At 53.0% G+C, this 7,645-nt stretch overlaps 1 protein-coding gene and 1 pseudogene across 7 annotated transcripts in view; both read right to left on the bottom strand.

The window, feature by feature from the left end:
• The window catches only part of NDUFA3 (NADH:ubiquinone oxidoreductase subunit A3), a 166,078-nt gene that overhangs the window by 117,678 nt on the left and 40,755 nt on the right, over positions 1-7,645 (bottom strand). The window contains exon 1 of one of the 7 annotated variants that reach the window (XM_050771963.1): positions 5,441-5,459. The exons of 5 other annotated variants lie outside the window; for them this stretch is intronic. The gene's annotated coding sequence lies outside the window, so the exon portion shown is untranslated. Of the gene's footprint in view, positions 1-5,188; positions 5,211-5,440; positions 5,460-7,645 lie in introns of those variants that run through there. One more of the 7 variants, XM_050771956.1, reaches the window with a different exon arrangement.
• On the bottom strand, positions 271-946 carry LOC126943348 (uncharacterized; annotated as a pseudogene).

The raw sequence follows: 7,645 nt of genomic DNA, 5'->3' as shown, positions 1-7,645 counted from the left end.
CCTGGGTCAGAGGGAGGAGGGTCTGGGGGCCTGGATTCCTGAGTCTGAGGGAGGAGGGGCTGGGGCCTGGACTCCTGGGTCTGAGGGAGGAGGAGGCCGGGAGCCTCGACTTCTGGTCAAGGGGTTGGCAGACCCAGACTCCTGGACCTGGAGGAGGAGACTGAGGCCAGAACCCTGGGTCTTGAAGGATAGAAGGACTGATTCCCATGTTGGAGAAAGCACAGGCCTCAGCGGGGACCGGCTGTCAGGGACACAGAATGACGGCGGCACTCCTCTTCATCGAGTTTATTAGACGGGGCACCCCTGGAGGACCTTCCATGCAGTTTCAGCTCCCCCAGGGGCAGGGACAGAGGACAGCCGTGTGGCATGGTGGCAGGGCCTGATCTTCAACCCCTCGCCCCCTACCCCTCAGCCCTTCTGTGCATGGCCCAGGTGGGGCCCATCTTTCACCAACTCCTTCTCCCACAGTTGGCTGCTCCAGGCAGGCCTGGTGCCGACCTGAGCAAGGCCCTGGTGCACGCTGGGCCTCTCTGGACGTTTCTGATGGAGCACGCGCTTCCCCTCAATGTGATTGTCTGTGTCTGGTTCTTCCAGCAGACTGGGGCCGGGGCCAGGCACAGGAGGAATTCACCTTCACCTTGGCATCCTCAGCTCTACCCGGCACAGGGCCAGGCCACAGGCAGCCTTGGAAAATGTGCATGAGGTGACTCGAATGAATGGATAGATGAATGAGCAAAGGAATGAGCAGATGGAGTGAGATGATGGCACACAGACATCCCCATCCCAGCCAGGGGACGGGCCCGCTGTGTTTCCTCAATGCCTGCGTGGCCCCGTCAGAACACAGCCCCCTCTGTCCTCTAATTGTCTGGACTACCTGTTCCCCCTCCAAGGGCAGAGATGGGACAGAAGTGGCTCTGAGATCGCAGGGCCTGGTACTTGGAAGTCCTCAGGAAATATTTTTTTCTTTTTATTGATCATCCCTTGACACTGTGTATGCTTCTGAGTCTCCACGTTGCTTTTTGTGCGAATCTCTGAGTCTTTCTCCAGCTTACCTCTCCCTGCCTCTGTGATTGTGTTTTGTTACCTCTGACACTTCTCTGATTTGTGTACCTGTCAGTCTCTCTCCTCCTCCTTTTCTCTCTTCTCTGTATCACCTTCTCGTCTTTGACTTTATTTCTTTGACTCCTTCTTCCTTCCTTCCTCTTTTTTTTTTTTTTTCTGAGACAGGGTCTTGCTCTGTGGCCCAGCCTGAAGTGCAATGGTGCAATCATAGCTCACTGCAACCTTAAACTCCTGGGCTCAAGCAATCCTCCTGCCTCAGCCTCCCGAGTATCTAGGACTACAGGCGTGAGCTACCACACTGCAGCTATTTTTTTATTTTTGTAGAGATGGGGCCTCACTATATTGCCCAGGCTGGTCTCAAACGCCAAGCCTCAAGCAATCCTCCTGTCTTGGCCTCCCAAAGTGCTGGGATGACAGGCATGAGCCACCATGCCTCGCCAGGAAGTATTTCCAAGAACTGAATGAATGTTTCTGAAAATGAATGATGAAAGCCTGTTCTTCCCCTTCAGCTCGCTAGGTCTTGACCGGGTCTACAGGGGGAATCCCAGAGCGTGCCCGGCGCTGAGAGCAGCAAGAGACAGGAGCCGGGCAGAGCAGCCCTGGCTAGGGAATCTGCCAGAGGCTAGCTGACAGCATCCCCTCTTCCCTGCCCCCTGAATTCATCTTCCCCTCCTGACCCTGGGCCTCCCCATCTCTCTTGCTCCTGCCTGCTACGACAGCTAATTGCAGGGTGCATTTTTCTGCCTGCCATCTCCCTGTCTGCATGTCTCCCTATTTCCTTTCAGTGTCTTTTTTTTTTTTTTTTTTTTTTTTTTTGCTCTTTTTCTTTTTTTGAGACAGAGTCTTGCTCTGTCACCCAGGCTAGAGTACAGTGGTGTGATCTTGGCTCACTGCAACCTCTACCTCCCAGGCCCAAGCGATTCTCCTGCTTCGGCCTCTCAAGTAGCTGGAATTACAGGTGTGCACCACCGCGCCTGGTTAATTTCTGTATTTTTAGTAGAGACCGGGTTTCACCATATTGACCAGGCTGGTCTCGAACTCCTGACCTCAAGTGATCCACCCACTTCGGCCTCCCAAAGTGCTGGGATTACACACGTGAGCCATTGCACCTGGCCTTTGTGTCAGTTACACACACACACAAACACAAAATTGCCTGAATTCCCGTTCCTTCTGTCTTCCCCCCAAATTCTCTCTCCCCTCCACTCCAGCAGGGCTTCCATTCCCACCACTGCACTGAACTGACATCTTGTCAAGATCACCAACCCCATCCATGTCATCAAACCTCATGGTCACTCCGCTTTCTAGATCCTTCTCCGATTCTCAGCAGCCCTTGGCACAGCCGGCTGTCTTCTTCCCTTCTTGAAACACAAAGGTGCATTTGCCCTCTGTGACCCTCCTGGTTTCAGCCCACCTCGAGATCACTCCTAAGCTTGCTTTGCTACATCCCCTTCTCCTCAAGATGTAGATGTCCCCAAGGCTCTGGCCAGGGTCATTTCTCTGTCCCCACCCACCTGCTAGGCCACATCACCCAGTCCTGTGGCTTTAAATGTCCCCTATATGTTGACGTTTCCAAAACTTACATTTTTGAGCCATGACCTCTCTTTCCCCCAGACTCCGGTCTCACATATCCAACCGGCTATTTGATACCCCAACTTGGTTTCTCAAAGGCATCTCTATCTTGACACATCCAAAAGAGAAGCCTTGGTTTCTCCCTCCCAAAGCCGCTTTCCTGATCCCAGTCTCCCCGTTCCTGGTAACAATCCTCATCGGCGCCCATCAGAGATGCGCATGCCCAATTCCAGGAGTTCTTTTCTTCCTGGTTCCTTCTCCTTCCCTCCTCTATGACATCCAGTTCACCACCACTGCAGGCTCTGCCTCCAAAATCCCATGCCTTCTTCCACCTCCTCTGTCCCACTAACTGCACCTTGGTCCAGGCCTCCAGCAGCCTTAACCAGAGGAAAGCAACAGCCGGCTACCTCCTTCCTTCCACTTTGACTCCTGAAGTCTACGTATGCTCAGCCCAGCAATGTAACTCTGCTGTTCTTGTTTCAATAAAAATATGAGGCCAGGCGCAGTGGCTCACGCCTATAATCCCAGCATTTTGGGAGGCCGAGGCAGGTGGATCCTATGAAGCCGGAAATTTGAGATTGGCCTGGCCAACATGGTGAAATCCCGTCTCTACTAAAAATACAAAAACATTAGCCGGGCGTGGTGGCACATGCCTGTAATCCCAGCCACTCAGGAGGCTGAGGCAGGAGAATCACTTGAACTCGGGAGGCGGAGGTTGGCAGTGAGCCGAGATCGGCCCACTGGACTCCAGCCTGAGACAGAGCAAGACTCTTTTTCAAAATAAATATAAATAAATAAATAAAAATATGATCATGGCATGCCTGTGCTCAACACCCTCCAAGGACTTCCCATCAGCTCTAGAATAAAATTCAGATTTCTTCCCAGGCATCCAAGGCCCTAACTGATCAGCCCCTACCCTGGGCCTCTCTCCTATCACGGATCTGCTCACCGCACTGGCCCCCTTGAAGACCTGCTACTCTTCCGGGCTTTGGGGCTGCTTCCGGTGGACAGAATGCCTGGACCCCAGACTTTCTTACCTCTCTTTCCTTCTCACAATCCATGCCTCTGTGACCTCTGCCACAAGGTCTTCTCCAAGTACCTCATCTAAAGTCGTCCTTGCTCTGTCATTCTGTTACCACTCACCGTCGCCCAGGCTGGAGTGCAGTGGCGCGATCTCGGCTTACTGAAACATCTGCCTTGCGGGTTCAAGTGATTCTTCTTTCTCAGCCTCCCAAGTAGCTGGGACTACAGGCACACGACCACACCCAGCTAATTTATTTATTTATTTATTTTCTAGTAGAGATGGAGTTTCACCATGTCGACCAGGCTGGTCTCGAACTCCTGACCTCAAGTGATCCACCAGCCTCGGCCTCCCAAAGTGCTGGGATTACAGGCATGAGCCGCTGCACCCGGCCTTGTGCTTAATTTTTAAAGCACTTTTTGGTTACTGAAATGATATTATTTATTGTTTATCTCTCCGGTGAGTATCAGGAGAGCAGGCCCTTGTCCGTCTATTTGTCACCACATCCCCTGGGCCTAGATTGGGTCTAGAACAGGTTGGCACTCAAGTATTTGTTGAATACTGGGAAAACAACACACCAGAAATGGAGCATTCCTTGACGCTGTGCTTGCTTCTGAGTCTCCACGTTGCTTTTCGTGCGAATCTCTGTCTCCGGCTTACCTCTCCATCTCCATCACCATCTCTGTGGTCGTGTTTTTGTCACCTCTGGGACTTTTCTGATTTGTGCACCTGTCAGTCTCTCTCCTCTTCTCTCTTCTCTGTATCATCTTCCTGGCTTTGACTTTTTCTCTGTCTGTGACTACTAGTTTTGGTCTCTCCTTCCCTCCCCCTCCCTCCCCATCTTGCTCTTCCTCGTGCCCACCCTCCACCTCATTCTCGTTTTGTTTGGCCTTCGGACTCTAGAACCCACTCTCCCCTAACCAGTTCATTCTGTCTCCCTCTTCCAGCAAATATTTGCTGTCTCTTTTTTCTTTTCTTTTTTTTTGAGACAGAGTCTTGCTCTTTCGCCCAGGCTGGAGTACAGTGGTGCCATCACGGGTCACTGCAGTCTCACCCTCCCAGGCCCAAGTGAAATCCTTTCGCCTCAGCCTCCTGAGTAGCCGGGACTACAGGCATGCACCACTACACTCGGCTAATTTTTATGGAGACAAGATCTCAATATGTTGGCTGGTCTGGAACTCCTGAGCTTAATCCACCTGCCTCATCCACCTGCCTCAGCCTCCCAAAGTGCTGGGATTAGGAGCCACTGCACCCAGCCAGATCTGTCCCTTTTAACACCCGCTCCGGCATCCCTCTTCTCTCCACCTATCCTTCTCTCTCACTCAGCACTTCTCCGTCTCACTAATTTGTATTCCTTTTCCTACGTTTCCCAGCATCTCTTCCTGAAACCGCCTTGGCAGAATTCTTCCTAGAGACCTTGACCTTCAGTGTCTCTTCCTGGTCCTTCCACACAGGCCTCGGAGAGAAATTCTGAACACTCAGCTGTGATCTGTACCCTTCCGCAGCCCTATATGCTCAAGATAAGGGCACGCAGAGCCCCTGGCAGCACGGCACCACTGCTGCCATGCCCTCCTCATGCTGCGTCAGTGCCTGTTTTCCCACCAGACTGGGAGCCCCTTGAGAGCAGGGCAAGATACAAATCACCTCGACACTCCCAGCACCGCCCAGCACAAGGCCTCAGGGGAGTCCTCAGGAAGTACTTGCTGAGCAAATATGGAAGGGAAGCCCACTGAGCACTGTCCCCTCTGCCTTCTCAGTGAACTTCAAACTCATCCCCTCCTCTCCACCCCCCAGTCCTTGCCCCAGCTCAACTATCATCCTCTCTCACCATCCTTAGAATAAAGCCTCAATCCCTCTGCCTGGAACTCAGGCACCTTTTTCTCTTTTGTTCTGAGACAGGGTCTCACTCTGTTGCTCAGGCTGGAGTGTAGTGCCACAATCCTAGCTCACTGCAGCCTCGAACTCTTGGATTCAAGTGATCCTCCTCCCTCAGCCTCCCGAGTAGCTGTGACCCCAGGTGTGCTCCACCACGCCCGGCTATTTTTTTTTTTTTTAATGTTTTGTAGAGACAGGATTTTGCCATGTTGCCCAGGCTGGTCTCAAACTCCTGGGCTCAAGTGATACTCCAGCCTCAGCCTCCCAAAGTGCTGGGATTTTGGCATGAGCCACCATACCCGGCCACACTGGTACCTTTACACTCTGGCTTGTGGCTACTTTCCCGGCCTCATCTCCCAGCCCCACCTTGTACATCAGCATCCCAGAACTATCAGCACTGACCCCAATACGTCATGCTTGTTCGCTTCCCCCGGTTTTTACCCAAGTTGTTCTTTGGCCCCACAAGCCTTTTTCACGCCCTTCATCACCCGGAAGATGTCCACTCATCTCTTTAAGACCCAGAATGGGCATCATATTTTCCACAAAGCCTCCTCCGAGTGCTGCCCACTCCTGGCAGTTGGTCACTCTGTCCACTGTGTGCCACGGTACCCACTGTGGTTCCCATTCCAGCACCAATTGCCCTGCCTGGATGGCGGTGTTTGATGACAATAAACTGCTTGAGAGCAGGGCTAGAGTCTGTTTCACCCCTGGGTACCTGGATCCTAACACTTCGCAGTACCTTAGCAGATGGCCAAAAATGGCAACGGGCGAGTGGCTGAATGAATGAGTGACAGACACATGAGTCTGTAAGCCCCAGGGCTTCTCCTGCACACCAGACACCATGTCTATGCTTCACTATTTGTGTAATTATGTGCTTCCTCCCACAAGAGTGTGAGCTCCAAGGGCCAGTGCCCATGTTTTATGCTGTATTTCAGCATATCTCCACCTCTTACTCTTGTCTCCGAGTTCCTGTCTTCCCTTTGTACGCCATTCACGTTAGGGTCCTGCTTAAACCCATTCCATGGCCCTCACCATCCCTAGAATAAAATCTAAACTCCTGGCCTATGAGTACCTGCACAATCTGGCCCTGTCTGTGTCTCCAGCCTCACCTTGGTCCCTGCTCACCTGCCTCACTACCCTTCAGCCCTCGCTGCAAGCTCCTTCCTGCCCCCGGGCCTTTGCAAGTGCTGCTCTGCCTGCCACACTCCACCCCAGCTCCGCCCTGCTGGCTTCTTCTCATCCTTTCACTGTCCACTGAAATCTCTTCCTCACAACTGGGTTAGGCTCCGTTGATAGAGCATTTCATAGCATCTCATTTCTCCTATAGCCTAACTGTAATTTATTGTGTATGTACATGATCGATTAATGCCTGTCTCATGCACAAGATGTTTACTCTATGAGATGTCGGGACCCCTGGCTGTTTTCCTGCCTCCTGCACGCTGAGCACGGAGCACAATGCCTAGCTTTTTAAGGCGCACAAATAAATTGCCGGTAATGAATGAACGAGGAGGCCCTTTCTGTGCCTCGTTCGTGTCCCCTGCTCCAATGCCTTCTTACATACCTGTGCCTGGTACACAGTAGGTGCTTAATAAGCCTTTGTGGAATAATGAATGAAAAAAATGAATGAATGCCCGCGTCCAACCCTTCTTTCTGCCTTTCTGCGTCCCTTAGCTGTGTCTCTTTATATAGGGCATATATATAGTTTGTGGGTGTAACTATGTATTTGTGTATTATGGGCTCCTCTCCAGGAGTTGGGCTGGGCTGGGCTGGGAGTCCCTCCCTCCCCTCCCCGCGCCCCGCCACCCCATGCACACAGCAAAACGTGAAAAAGAAAACATCTCGAAACTGCAAAAAACACCATGGCCCTCCCCCCTCCCCATAGAGCCCACAAAAAAATAAAACACGACGCTCCCTCACAGCAGCCCCCTCCCTCCCCTGCCCCCTCCCTCGGGGTCCCTGCTTCGGAGGGGGAGGAGGGCGGGGAGGGTGGGCGGGGGGCGGGCCCAGCAGTCTCCAGCGCGCTCACGGGGGAAAGCGGGGGCGCCCCCGACCCCGGCAGCCTCGATGCACGCGCGCCCGCGCACGCGCCCCGGACACGCCCCTCGGCTCCCCCGCCGC

This window comes from Macaca thibetana, chromosome 19 (genome assembly GCF_024542745.1).
Source record: "Macaca thibetana thibetana isolate TM-01 chromosome 19, ASM2454274v1, whole genome shotgun sequence".
In the NCBI taxonomy this organism is placed as follows: Eukaryota; Metazoa; Chordata; class Mammalia; order Primates; family Cercopithecidae; genus Macaca; species Macaca thibetana.
This window is presented reverse-complemented; position numbering and strand designations above follow the sequence as displayed.